Source organism: Panthera onca, chromosome B1 (genome assembly GCF_046562875.1).
Source record: "Panthera onca isolate mPanOnc1 chromosome B1, mPanOnc1 haplotype 2, whole genome shotgun sequence".
Classification (NCBI taxonomy): domain Eukaryota; kingdom Metazoa; phylum Chordata; class Mammalia; order Carnivora; family Felidae; genus Panthera; species Panthera onca.
The window spans coordinates 124,983,411-124,997,210 of record NC_138342.1 but is presented as its reverse complement, the minus strand read 5'-3'; the positions used below and the strand labels follow the sequence as shown (position 1 = coordinate 124,997,210).

The following is a 13,800-nucleotide window of genomic DNA, read 5'->3' as shown; positions in this document are numbered from 1 at the left end:
ACATACACATACACAATGGAGTACTACTTGGCGATCAAAAAGAATGAAATCTTGCCATTTGCAACTGTGTGGATGGAACTAGAGGGTATTATGCTAAGCTAAATTAGGCAGAGAAAGACAAATGCCGTATGACTTCACTCATATGAGGACTTTAAGATACAAAACATATGAACATAAGGGAAGGGAAACAAAAATAATATAAAAACAGGGAGGGGACAAAAACATAAGACACTCTTAAATATGGGAACAAACAGAGGGTTACTGGAGGGGTTGTGGGAGGGGGGGATGGACTAAATGGGTAAGGCACATTAAGGAATCTACTCCTGAAATCATTTTTGCACTATATGCTAACTAACTTGGATGTAAATTAAAAAACTAAATTAAATAAAAATTAAAAAAAGAGATGCAACTATATACTCCCTACAAGAAACTAATATGAAGACAAATATCTGTTAAAAGCAGAAGGATGAAGAAATATATACCACACAAACACAAATCAAAAGAAAGTGAGATATCACCTCACCCCTCTCAGAATGGCTAAAATTAATTCAGGAAACAACTGGTGTTGGTGAAGATGCGGAGAAAGGGGAACCCTCTCACAGTGTTGATGGGAATGCAAACTGGTGCAGCCACTCTAGAAAACAATATAGAGGTTCCTCAAAAAATTAAAAATAGAAGTATCCTACAACCCAGCAATTGTACTATTAGGTATTTACCCAAAGGATACAAAAATGCTGATTTGAAGGGCCACATGCACCCCAGTGTTTATAGCAGTGCTATTGACAATAGCCAAATTATGGAAAGAGCCCAAATGTCCATTGTTTGACGAATGGATAAAGAGCTCATGTGTATATATGTATGTATATATATATATACATATACATATATATGTATAATGTAAGTGAAATAAGTATATATGTATATATATGTATATGTATGCATATATATGTATAATGTAAGCAAAATAAGTATTTCGGGATGAGTTAAATGGGTGATGGACATTAAGGAGGGCAGTTGTTGGGTTGGAATGAGTGCTGCGTGTTATATGTAAGGGATGAATCACTAAATTCTACCCCTGAAACCAATACTATACTCTGTGTTAACTAGAATTTAAATAGTAGATAAATAAATAAAGTAACCATGTTAAAATCAAACAAAATAGACTTCACCCAAGAAATATTATCCAGGATTAAGAGGAACATTTCATATTGATGAGCTGTTGATTTATGAAGACTTAACAACTTTATGTGTGTATTTGAAGCACAGTATGACTTCAAAATGCATAAAACAAAATGATAGGCATAAAAAAATCCATAATTATAGTTGGAGATACTCTTCTCTTTGTAATCAGTGAAGTAGAGAAAGCATTGATAAGAATGTAGAAGATGTAAATAGCACTATTCACCAGTGGGCCCTAATTGACATTTAACATTCATCAAAGTAGACCATCTTCTGGGCCATAAAATGAATCTCAGAAATTTTGCTGAATTGAAATCTGGAAAAGTATATTTTCTGACCATCCAAGAGTTAAACTGGAAATTAATAACCAAAAGATACCTGGATAAGTACAGATTTTATGATTAAACAACACACTTCTACGTAGCTCAGGAGTCAAAGAGGAAGTCACAAGGGAAATTATAAAATATCTGGAATAGAATAAATAAGAAAATATAACAGTAAAAATTAGGGATGCACTTAAGTGCATGATATAGTAAAAGGAAATGATCAAAAGGAAATTTATGTCATTAATTCTTATATTAAAAAGAAGCTTTGCATCAATATTCCAAGTTTTCATCTTCAGAAACTAGAAAAAATAGCAGATTAAACATAAATCATGCTGAATGAAGCCAAGTCAGACCAAAAAAAAAAAAAAAAAAAAAATACAGTAAAGTAAGTAAGAGGTAAAGTGATCTAAAGTTCAAAGAAATAACAGTGGAAATCTTAACTGAGGTATCTTGTATTTCTCGCTTTTGGTTTTTTGTTTGTTTTTGTTTTTGTTTGTTTTTGTTTTTTTGTTTGGTGGAGAGAGAATGGGAGAGAGATGAGTACTTAAAAAGCTGACAGTAAAATCTATGTGGAAATTTATGAAAGAGCCTAGAATAGGCAAGACACTCTTAAAGAAGAGGTTACTTTGGCCCAAGTAATTTAGCAAGTTTTCTGAGGAAGATGCAAATTGAGTTGGGCCTTGAAGAATGATAGATAAGGCTTTAAACATGTGGAAATTACAGGGGAGGACATTCTAATCACAAACAAAATATAGTCTTTGGAGAACAATAATGAGACTGGAATGGAATAGAAGGTTTTTTATATTGAGAGAAGGAGGAGGAAGATGGCTATAAGGACCATATGCAAATGCCTTATGCAGGAGGTTGGTATTTATCCCGTTGGGCAATGGAAGTGAGTCTATCAGGTGATGCAAGGGATAACATGGTGTCGGTGCCTAATGCAGAGAAGAGTGAGGAAGTAGGAAGGATGCTAGTGGTGTATCTAATGTTGAGATGGTAAGTGTGGGAGCCTTCCTTAGAAAGTAGAGATGAACATTACCAATGTTGTGAATAGGTCATTGAAGGTGGAAGTGAGTAAGGTAAGTCAAAGATAACTAAGATTTTAACTTGGAGTAAGCAGGGGAAAGATGGGAAATCTTTAGTAGCAAGGGTAACCTAGGAAGAAGTTTTGGAGAAAATAAATTTGGAACATGCCAGACTTAAGGAATGAGGAATACAGTCCAAGTAGAAATGTTCCAGTGGCCATTGGGTGAAGTGTTAGCTGGAGCTCCTCAGGATTGGAGATGTTTGAAGGTGAAATTACAAATGAGCTCTTTGGATAAGCACTTACAATGATAGAGGGCTGGGGACTGACTCTGGGAACACCCACATTTAGGAAGTGGAAAGAATACAAGAGGCAGCAAGAGAATCTGGGACAAGGTGATTAGAAACATGTGAAAAACCGGAAGAGACTGTTTTGTTGTTGTTTTTTATGGCTGGCTTTCAAGAAGAGGTGTTGCTAACAGTTTGAGTTGCTACAAATTAGAAAGAATGAAGGCAAGACAATTACTTTTCCAGTTTGTGGTCAGCAGATCATGGATAGCATTTGGAGCAGTTTCAGGGGAGTGGGGGAATAAGCCTAATCTTCGGTGCCTGAGCAGAGTGTACGGGAGTTCATTCCTAATTATTTTGAAAATTAGAAAAAAGAAAGAAATTGCATTATAGGTAGACGGAACAAAGCAACATTTATCAAGCAGTGAGCTTAAATTTATCTTCAAAGATGGAAGGGGATTTAGAAATTATTTTATTTAGCAATAGTTATTTGATGACTGCCTGTGAGACAAATGTAGTCCCCAGGCTTCGCCATACCAGCAGATATTTTGTTATTCAGGCAATACTACACTTAAAAAATGGAATTAGGTGTGAACATTCATAAATGAAAAGATTTTCCATAAAACCCCTGATGTCTAGCCTCTCTTGAAAAAAAAATGGGGAATTTGACAATGCTGGGCCTGTGGTCCTGCATGCCATTAATCAGCTGGTGTTGAATAGCTAGTTGCTGTCCCTTTGGAAGGGCACACGTTTTTTACTTAGCCATGGCCCACACTCCATTAGACCACCTGCTGAATCCTTGTAGGTACTTGAGTTGAGAATCCATAATTAAGCCCATTTCCCTCCGTTTGTAGAAGAGGAGAATGAAGTCCATAATGGAGGCGTGACTTGTCTCAAAGTCACATATCTGGTCAGTGGAAGGATCCATTTTAGAGCCCACATCTCCTGAGTCTTCTTTCAGTAAGATTCCTACCCTGTATTTTTTCTTTTTAAGATTTTGTTTGTTTTTAGAGAAAGAGAGCATGTGTGTGAGAGAGAGTGGAGGAGGGGCAGAGAGAGAGGGGAGAGAGAATCTCAAGCCAAGTTACAAGCTCATTGCAGAGCCCTCTGCGGAGCTCAGTCTCATGACCTTGAGATCATGATCTGAGCTGAAATCAAGAGTTGGACGCTTAACAGACTGAGCCACCCAAGGTGTCCCAAGACACTTACCATATTATCTCATTAACTTTTCTCTGGCTTGGTTGTCTCTTGAGGACTGGGCTATGGCAACTTTTACCCCCTTCTCAGCTTCTAGTATTACCAGATAGCACCTACATGGTTTGTCTGGATCTGCCCCAACCAGGTTCCCAGTCCAGAGGGTCACCAAAGCCATTCCTTCTGGGACAAGAAGGCCACCCTACTGGTCACCAAGTCAAGATTTCTCTTGTCAGAATTTTGGCATAATGCAAGGGACATAAATTCGCCCATAAGGTTTCTTTTATGAAGATTTTTGCGGCCTAAGTGGAATGATGTTAAACAATGACTCTCATGCATTGCCTCCCAAAATAGAAAATTAAGTTCATCTCATGGAAATGAATACCAGCTTATGCTTTCCAACTCCCTCCACCCTGATCTATAGTAGGTCTTTCAAGGGAATTTGAATATTTTGTTTGGGTTTCTATTATTTAAGGCTGTATAGCCTAAAAAAGAAAAGTATAAGATAGTATCGTCTTTCTTATTTTCCTTCTAGATGTGAAAATTAACTGTCATTCAGAAGTATTCCTTTTGAGGCCATAATGCTATTTACAAATGGATTCTAACCCACTCCCTCAGAAGGGATTTTCTGACAACCTGTGATAACAGCTGCATTAATTGCTTTCTTTCTCCACACCTCCAGTCTTTGCTTCTCTACTACCAAATATGAATAGGCCTGGCTTAAAAATAGAGCAGCTGATGATGTTTGGCTAGTGGATTTAAAGTAGAGGGTGTTCATCCTTAGTGTTAAAGATATAATGGCCCTGTGGAAATTTGGAAATACTACTCCTTCAGTGAAGTGTATAGCTCCTGAGATAAAAATTGCATTTTTTAAGTTTTTATTTTATTTTATTTTGAGAGAGTGTGAGGGGGGCGCAGAGAGAGAGGGAAAGAGAGAGAATCCCAAGCTAGCTCCATGCTGTCAGCACAATACCCAATGCAGGGCTGGAACTCATGAGCCCTGGAACAGGGCTGGAACAATGAGATCATGACCTAGCCGAAATCAAGAGTCAGATACTTAACCATCTGAGCCATCCAGGTGCTCCAAAAATTACATTTTAAAGTGTTTCACACCAGCCACTTCTTTCTGAGCTTACTGCTTTCATGTAATTAAGGCATTGCAAAATCCAGCCTATATTAGCCAGTGCACACTAATGGTATGATTATTTCCCACCTTCTTCCAGTAAGGCTTCTGGCTTACTAGGTTGGATTCTATCACGTTATTTTTTTAATTTTTATTTTTTAATTTTTTTAATGTTCTTATTTATTTTTGAGAGAGAGAGAGTGAGCGAGCCAGCAGGGGAGGGGAGGGACAGAGAGAGAGGGAGACACAGAATCCAAAGCAGACTCCAGGCTCCAAGCTGTCAACACAGAGCCTGATGCATGGCTCGAACCCACGAACCATGAGATCGTGACCTGAGCCGAAGTTGGACTCTCAACCAACTGAGCCACCCAGGTGCCCAAGATTCTATCAAGTTATTACTAACAGCTCTACAACCTCTTTTCCCACCTCACAACTTATATCACTATATTCCCAGCCTGTGATATGAGCTTCTTTGGTGCCTGATGCACTGGCATATATTAAAAGTTTTATGATGGTAGTACCCATTGCCAGTACCACTTTCTCAAGTGGACAGATAGGGCTAAGTTGTGGTACATTTGTAAATGAGCTCTCAAATCTCAGTGACTTGGTCAGTAAAGGTTTTTTCTCACATCACTGTCCAGAGCATTTGAGATTGCTGTCCTTTGTCTTGTGATGCATCCATATTCAGCACATGGTCTCCATGGTGCCTTCATGGACGGCCACGTTGCACTTTATGAAACAGGCAAGAAAGTGGTATGTTTCATCCCTCTCCATGTCCTTGGCTCAAACTGAGTCACTTGGGAACACTGGGAACTATAGGGAACTATAGGGAGAACTAGGAATTTTATTCTTCCTTTTTTTTTTGGAGTAAAAAGATCTACCCAATCTTGCCATAATATGAATCTGAATATATCATTGTTTTAAACTGTGAATAGCCTTTTTAAAAAACAACAAACAAACAAACAAACAAGGGCCTACTGGCATTCTGACATAGACTATGGAACTCTGTAATTCAACTTTATGATTTGACCAAGAGCATTAGATCACCAGAGAAAACTTGTGTTCAGAGGAATCAGAATCTCAGACATCATCTGTTTATGCAAGGCACCTTCTAAAAAAGAAAAAAATATTTAAGTGGATATAAAAACTTTAAAGTGTCTGTTCCAGCAAGAAAGAATCAGTATGTATGAATGTGTCTATCAGTGTGATTACTAACAAGTCATAATCTTTCTTTATTCTAAACACACACCCACTTTTCGAATAGATTTCTACAAAAATGAATGATTAGTCAAAATAAATGATTTGGCTACAGCATTAGATAGATATATTAAAGTGATGGCCTACCAAAATTTAGCTGCAATATGGTACTAATATTCAGAAGTTTTATTGTTACTGGGTATACTACTGAAGTTTTATTAAACATAAAAAAAATTTACAGTGGGAAGGTTAATTGTATCATTGGTATGGAAGGATAATTGTATCAATATAATAATTGTAAAATGATGGTCAATGAAACATAAAAAAGTCATCTTGTAAAAGCTTATATGCTAAACTAGCCATGCAGGTGGGGAGTGCAGAATTCCATCAACTTTGTCTTCTGTTGGCTCTTTGGTTAAGAGCTTAGGGATAGTAGAAAAGTTAATTATTCTAACTGACTGAGGTGCCTGGAGTGATAACTAGCCTTCTCTAATGCCTATCCTCTATTTCTGTTTCCCATTCTCTCTCACTTTCATTGTGGATTTTTGCTTTCTTCTTTTTTTTTTAATGTTTATTTTTGAGAACGAGAGTGACAGAGCACAAGCTGGGGAGGGGCAGAGAGAGGGAGACACAGAATCTGAAGCAGTCTCTAGGCTCTGAGCAGTCAGCACAGAGCCAGATGTGGGGCTCGAACCACATCATGATCTGAGCTGAAGTCAAGATCATGAGATCTTGATCTGAGCTGAAGTCAAGAGTTGGACGCTTAACTGATTTAGCTATCCAGGCACCCCATGTGGATTTTTACTTTTCAAATTGAAGACCAGTAATTTTCATTTTAAATACATTTTCTTTGCTTCCTAACACCCCTCCAATAATGACACATTTTATAAGTGAACATTTCCCTGGAAGGATATTTCTTCAATTCCTACTGTATTTCTTTCTCCTCCCTCCTTTATTCCTCTTTTCTTTTCATGCAGGGCCACCTTGCTGCCCTACTCCAGGGGAAGGTTTTAATATTGAATTCTATGTGAATGACATCTTTTATCATCATGCAGCTAAGCCATCTGCTCCCATCCAAACCTTAGTCTTATTAAAACAATACTCTGCAAAACTATATGAAATCTTATTACCATGAAAGTGTAAATAAATTAGAAATGTCTAATATAGATATATTGGAGAGATATTAATATAGACACTAATATAGAGATATTAATATAATTTTAAGAAGTACACATATGATTAATTTTTACTTGTAACATGACCGTAATCTACCTGATGTCATTTTTCTCAGCAAGAGAATAAAATTGTAACCATTGACAGTATTATGGTTCTTGGCTTGTGGGTCATTACCATTATATCTTTACAGAGCGCCTCATATCTCATAGGCAAGTCCACTAAAAGTTCATCAATATAGGTAGGGTCCTTTCCCCTTCGGAAATGGCTTTCCCCACATGACTCACCATGTCTAGAATCCTGTGAGTGATCGCATCACTAGGAATAACAGTAATTATTTTAAGAGCTATGAGTAGTGCCATTAGATAAATCTTTATTGAGATGACTGTGAAAATGGCTCCCATGTTCTCCTCCTTCTACACTTGCTTTATATTAGTGGCAGTTTCAGATGACTGATGTTGCTGCCTTTCCAAACAATTGTGATATTTTTGTTTATAAGCTTGTTAAGATGGCATGCTGCCTGCTCTTTTCAACTAAGATCATAGTATCTGAACTACCAGAGGAAGCATTTCAGAAAGTGGTTGTAGATGTATCCCAGCCTGCAAGTTCTTTGTGGAAATCATTGTCTTGGAAATTTTATTGGCTGGCGAGTTCTTGCTGTCTCTACCACATTGTCATAGTCGACTTCTTCTTCTTCTTTTTTTTTTTTTTTTCTGTTTTCTGGTGATTAAGCTAGAAGAACTCAGAGAATATTTGCTGACTTTAAATATATTCTGTGTTTTCCCTGTATCACAGATGATAATGAAACAAAAAAATCTGAAAAGAAAGGATTGTAAACATCTAATATCTTTCTTTTAAGTTTACTTTAGGTTCACCTTGATTTGTTTTTTAGGTCTGGAGCAATCTGATTTGTGAATCCATAGCATAGCTCAATTTTGCTTCCTTAGATATTTGTGTTGGTGGGTATTTAAAACATTAGTGCAATAAGCAAATCTTACTTGAGTACCTACCATCTGAGTCCCTCTCTCTTAACAAGATTCACTACTTCCTTGAACTCTTCCTACTGATGGGTCTGTGTTGTTTTTTTCTGGCATGGCAAAGTAGTGTAAAGGTTGACAGCCACCAATCCAAAGGGTGGCTCTTCGTGGACACTGAGAGATCAAACAGCGTAGGACTTGAATACAATAATTTTGGGCTAATTTTTTTTTAATAATTACTTGAAATGATTTGGGCAGTGCCTTTAAGAGTTGGGAGTTGAATACAATCAGACAGCCATATTGCCTGTTCCTTCTTCTCCATGTCCCCTTTCCACCCTCCTTGCCCCAGTTTGGAGAGAGAAGAAAGTATGAGCATGAGAAGGAGGAGGCATCAGAGAATGTAGAACTAGAAAACAAGGTGGGTAGGTGGCAGAGGGAGGATGATGAAGAATAGAAGAGAGTAGAAGAAGGAGTTAGGGAAGGTAACAGATACAGGTAATTTAACTGCTATACTAATACTAATTCTCTTCTAGGAAGACGAAGTGAGTTAACATTTAATGAACATCAATTTTTCTGTGCTACTGACATTTTAAACTAAAAAAAACCGGTAATTCTTTTTTGAAGTAGGTTTTAGTATTCCCATTTAATGTGGGAGAACTGAGGCTCAGAAAGAGTGTGGGATCTGTCTGAGGCCAGATGTACACACAATCAATATTTTCAAGGAGGTCTGTTTTACTCCAAAATCTGTGTACTTTCCCCTACCTTTATGCCAAGTGCTCGGAGAATTAAGAGATGAAAAGAAGGCTATAAGTAAATGGTTTGTTTATAAGTTATTTTCATAGCAGTAAAATTAAATAATGGATAAGATACAATTAACAATATAAGAATAATGCCTTTTAATAAATAATATTTATTTCTGGTCCTCTACCATGGAGAATCTGTAATGTTCCCAAGGGAGTGCTTGAAAACATCTGCTTTCTTTTTAAGGCTGCATCTCCCTGACAGATGCTGTGCTGGGTTCTTGGTGTGGGGAGATACTGATCCATTCAGTCCAGGTCTGTGGGGCGTGACCCAGGGGTCTAAACTCCTCATCCCACTTTCCTCTCCTCCCCCAGCTAGTTACTTATGGACACACACTGCCTTATCTCTTTACTGCAGTGTATAAATACCATCATTTTCCCTAAGTACCATGACTTGGGAAAAGTTGGGAAACACTGCCTTAAATATTCATAAAATAAATGTGAAATTCTAAAGACTGTTGGTGTGCCCTGAATCTGACAGAGACACCAGGATGGCTTGAGAGGATGAAGGCAGGCTGCCAGGTGCCCGGGTTATCTGCAAATTAAGGTGAATCCCATACTCATGCAATCATGACTGGTAAAGTGTAGCCTTGAGAAATAATAGAAACCTTCACACATCCCTCAATAAAATATTTATTTGGAACTTCTTTCATAACACTTGGTGAGAAAGAAACATGAAGATAAGGGTGTGTGGCTGGATGGAGCCTCACGACAACGATTATCTACTGCATTTTATCTGAGTTCCCTCTTAAAGGTAACTCTTTTAAATGTAGAGTTTTTTTTTCTCTAGAACTCATGCCACCTTAAGTAAAGGTTTAATCTAATGTCATCATATAATAATCCTCTGATAAGCCACAAAAGTTACCACTTGCATGATAATTTTCCCAAAGCTGTTCTATGATCACTTGCTCCACATGGCCAGATAAGATCGTTCAGTTTGGTAGTAAGAAGCCATAGGCCCATCAGTGCATATTGTCTTCAGAAATTGTAAATCTGTGTGTAAGTACGTCCATAGGGCTGCACAATGCCTACCCTCTCATCTATGACCATTGGTTGTTACAGTCTTACATAATGAGGTCTGTAAAAGTGTCTCATTCCAGGGAAACAATACAACCTTCATTTCATGTAGATCCTCCTTCAAGAAGTGATTTGTCCCTTCTCCTTTCACGACCCACTGGTTGTCTTTTAAGGAATTATTAGCCAGGGTTGTTGTGATCTTCTGGCACAACACATTTAGTGAAATTAGTTCTTAGAAAAAAAACCTGAAAAAGGAATAAGTTCAGAGATGCCCCATGTTTATATGTTCTCATATGAAGACCAGCACTGATTAGATCTAATTGCCAACACTTTTCATAGCGTACGTTCTTGTATTTTTGTGCTCAAGGGAAATTGTTACATGCCTAAGAAATTGCTATGTATTTCAGGTTCTAGATTATGAACATATTGTAGTACCATAGTACTACAAACAAAGCAAAGCAAAAAATCATAACCGATACTGACAGATTGTTATTATAGGCACATTTCTTGGGAGATCAGCTTGCAAGTATCTATAGTTTCAGATTCCCCAGTCACAAAAACCAAAGAGGTTGGCTTACTGAGACAAGAGATATGTTTCAGCTTTCTCTTTTAGGTATCTTTAGGACTGAATAGTTACCTTAATTTCTAAAGCGACAAGTTTAATGGTGTGCTGGCCTGAAATATAACACAGTTTCCTGCTCCATAATTTGCTTTGGCTAAATGCAGGAGGTTGAGATCCCTCCTTAAAAATGCACACATTTTACTATTAAACAAGCAGTCAGATCTATTAAAGCTGAAAGGATCAATCTATTGCTTTAGGTGCAATTGTCTGAAAAAGGGCTCTCTTCAAAGAGCGCAAAGTAGAACTACCTGGAGACACTCTTGCCGAATCTAAAAGTGATGTGACCTTGACTTCTGCAGGAATATATCCTGAGCCACATCTTCCAGCATATGGAATTGAGGGCTCATTTCCCAACAAGAGGGTTATCTTTCATTGGGATTTGTTTTTTGGCTTTTGACCCCTGTGTGCCTTTCTGACGTGGAGTGCCTTGTGTTTAAATTAGTCTGTGCTTAAAGGGATGTGATAGAGAACGTGAGAGCATTTCTGGAATTCTTTGGAAGACTCTGGCTATTTGCAGGAACTATCCTGCCTCCAGCTTGATTGTTTTGGCTGACAGGTGCCGACTTTCCCCAAGTTAGTGTTCAGTGTAACAAGGAGAGGTGCAACTCACGTCTGTCTTTAATGTTAGCAAAACCTGGATGTGTTAGCCTCACTTAATGATAACATCCCATTTGCTCACTGCTGCTTCATACCATGTGTGATTGACCTAGTTCTCATAACAAATTTTTGATCTGAGTCCTGATAGAATCATTTCACAGATGAAGAAACTGAGGCTTGGAGAAATTAGACAGCTATCCCAGGTGACAGACCTAACACATATTGGAGGATTCAGTGCCCAGCCTCCTTGATAGAGCTTCAGCCTGCAAATTTTCAAGCTTCATAAATGTTTGGCATATTTGAAGATGCTGTGTATAAACTCACCATTTATTTTTAAAATTTTTTAAATTTTAAAAATTTAAAAAAATTTTTTTTATATTTAATTTTAAATTATATTAAATTTTAAATAAAAAATTAAATTTTTTAAATTTAAAATTAAAAAAAAAATTTTTGTTTTTTACATTTAGTTTTGAGAAACAGAGTGAGACAAAGCATGAGCGGGGGAGGGGCAGAGAGAGAAGGAGACACAGAATCGGAAGCAGGCTCCAGGCTCTGAGCAAGCAGTGAGCACAGAGCCTGATGCGGGGCTCGAACCCACAAACTGTGAGATCATGACCTGAGCCGAAGTCGGACGCTCAACCGACTGAGCCACCCAGGCACCCCTAAACTCACCATTTATGAATTCTTCTGTGAAGCTCACGATTCTTCTCTTTTTGGTAGTGGCTTTGTTTTGGTAGTGGCTTTAGAATGCTTTGATGCTCTGCTTACACAAATTAACCTACAGCTTTCCCCACAAGGATGCCATCTCTCTGCTCTGCCAGCCACACTTCCTCTCCTTCTTTCATGCTCAGTTCAGCTATTACCTTTATTATGGCACTTTTTCTGAATTCCCCAGATGGAATCACTCTCTGTGCTCTGAGGACGCTTTGCTCTTAACTCCTTCAGTGCACTTTTCAGGTTATTGCATAATTATTAGCGTTCATTCCTTCTTCCCTTCATTAGGCTTGAATCTACTTGAGGCAGCGGTATTATCTATTTATCTTACATTCTCAGCATGTAGCGCAGTTGTGCAGACACTCATAGAACAGAGAAACGGTAGGGGGCCCGGGAAGATGGGGAAAATGAGAGGAATTACTGTCATTTAACAAGATGTTAGTAATGATACCTCATTTTTATTATCCAGAAAAGCACTTGAGTTAATAGTCTGTATTTCTTTGAAGAATTATTCGAAGAATAATTCGAAGAATTAGTGTGTAATTAATAGGGTGCAGGGTTTGTGGGGGCCTGAAGCTCATACAATTTTCAGACCCCCTTTTTAAAATCCTCTTAAAAATTAAAAATACAAAAGTATATAAAATGTAAGTATTTACTAGAAACAAGATCACAAGAAGTTAGAAATTAATAAATTCAGAGAAATACCACACACGTCATAAAATTCAGAAAAACAGTGTAATGTTCTGGTTAATGCACTGCCCTGCACACTTCTAGATTACTGTTTTCCTCTATGTTTTTTGTTTTTGTTTTTTACTATATCCTTTTTTTTATCACCTCTGCATAAGACAGTAATTTTATAATATTTCCCATAGAGAGAATATTTTTTTCTTACCTCATTGATTGAAATCTATTTTTTATTATTAACAATGTAGCAAAAATTGTTTCAGCTTTATACTTGTGCTAGGTAATGCCATGTAAATTGTTAGGATTGCTGTCAAATTTGAGAAGTGCTGTATCAAATTTCTTTCCGATATGAACTGTATGATTTGGAAGAATTTTCCAAGGACTGGCTGTGCCTTCAGAAGATGCCATTAGACTTGGCAAAGCATGTAGTTAAAATCTATTCTTTTTATAACTTCAAAAGGTCATTGGACAAATGGATTCATCTTCTCTGTCTTTGAATAGGAGTTCTTTTACTTGAAACTCCTCCATAGGTAACCTTGAAAATGTCAAATGAGTTGGGAGGACCAGAGAATGAGGAGAATGGTGTTTCCCACCAGGAGGTCTTGGTGGACATGTAAGCAACCATTTCGCTGTAGCACTGGCGAGAGAGAGAGTCCACATTTCAAGGGGGCAGGAGGACGTAGGCGGTGAGCAAAAATTGGAGACAGTGGGTATAGAATATATGTTGGAGACTTTTATAGAGTAAGAAGGTAAGATGGTAAAAGAAAGACCAGTAGGATTAAATAGCAAACTGAGAGGGAGGAGGCTGTTTGCATTTTTAAAGAAGAGTTGTTTGAAGTCAGACTTGGAACTTTGTTTAACCAGCTCTGTATTGTCTCTGCTGTAA

General features: G+C 37.6%; 1 protein-coding gene across 2 annotated transcripts in view; it reads left to right on the top strand.

Moving 5' to 3' along the window:
• The window catches only part of TTC29 (tetratricopeptide repeat domain 29), a 669,793-nt gene that overhangs the window by 131,414 nt on the left and 524,579 nt on the right, over positions 1–13,800 (top strand). The gene's annotated exons all lie outside the window — the stretch shown is intronic.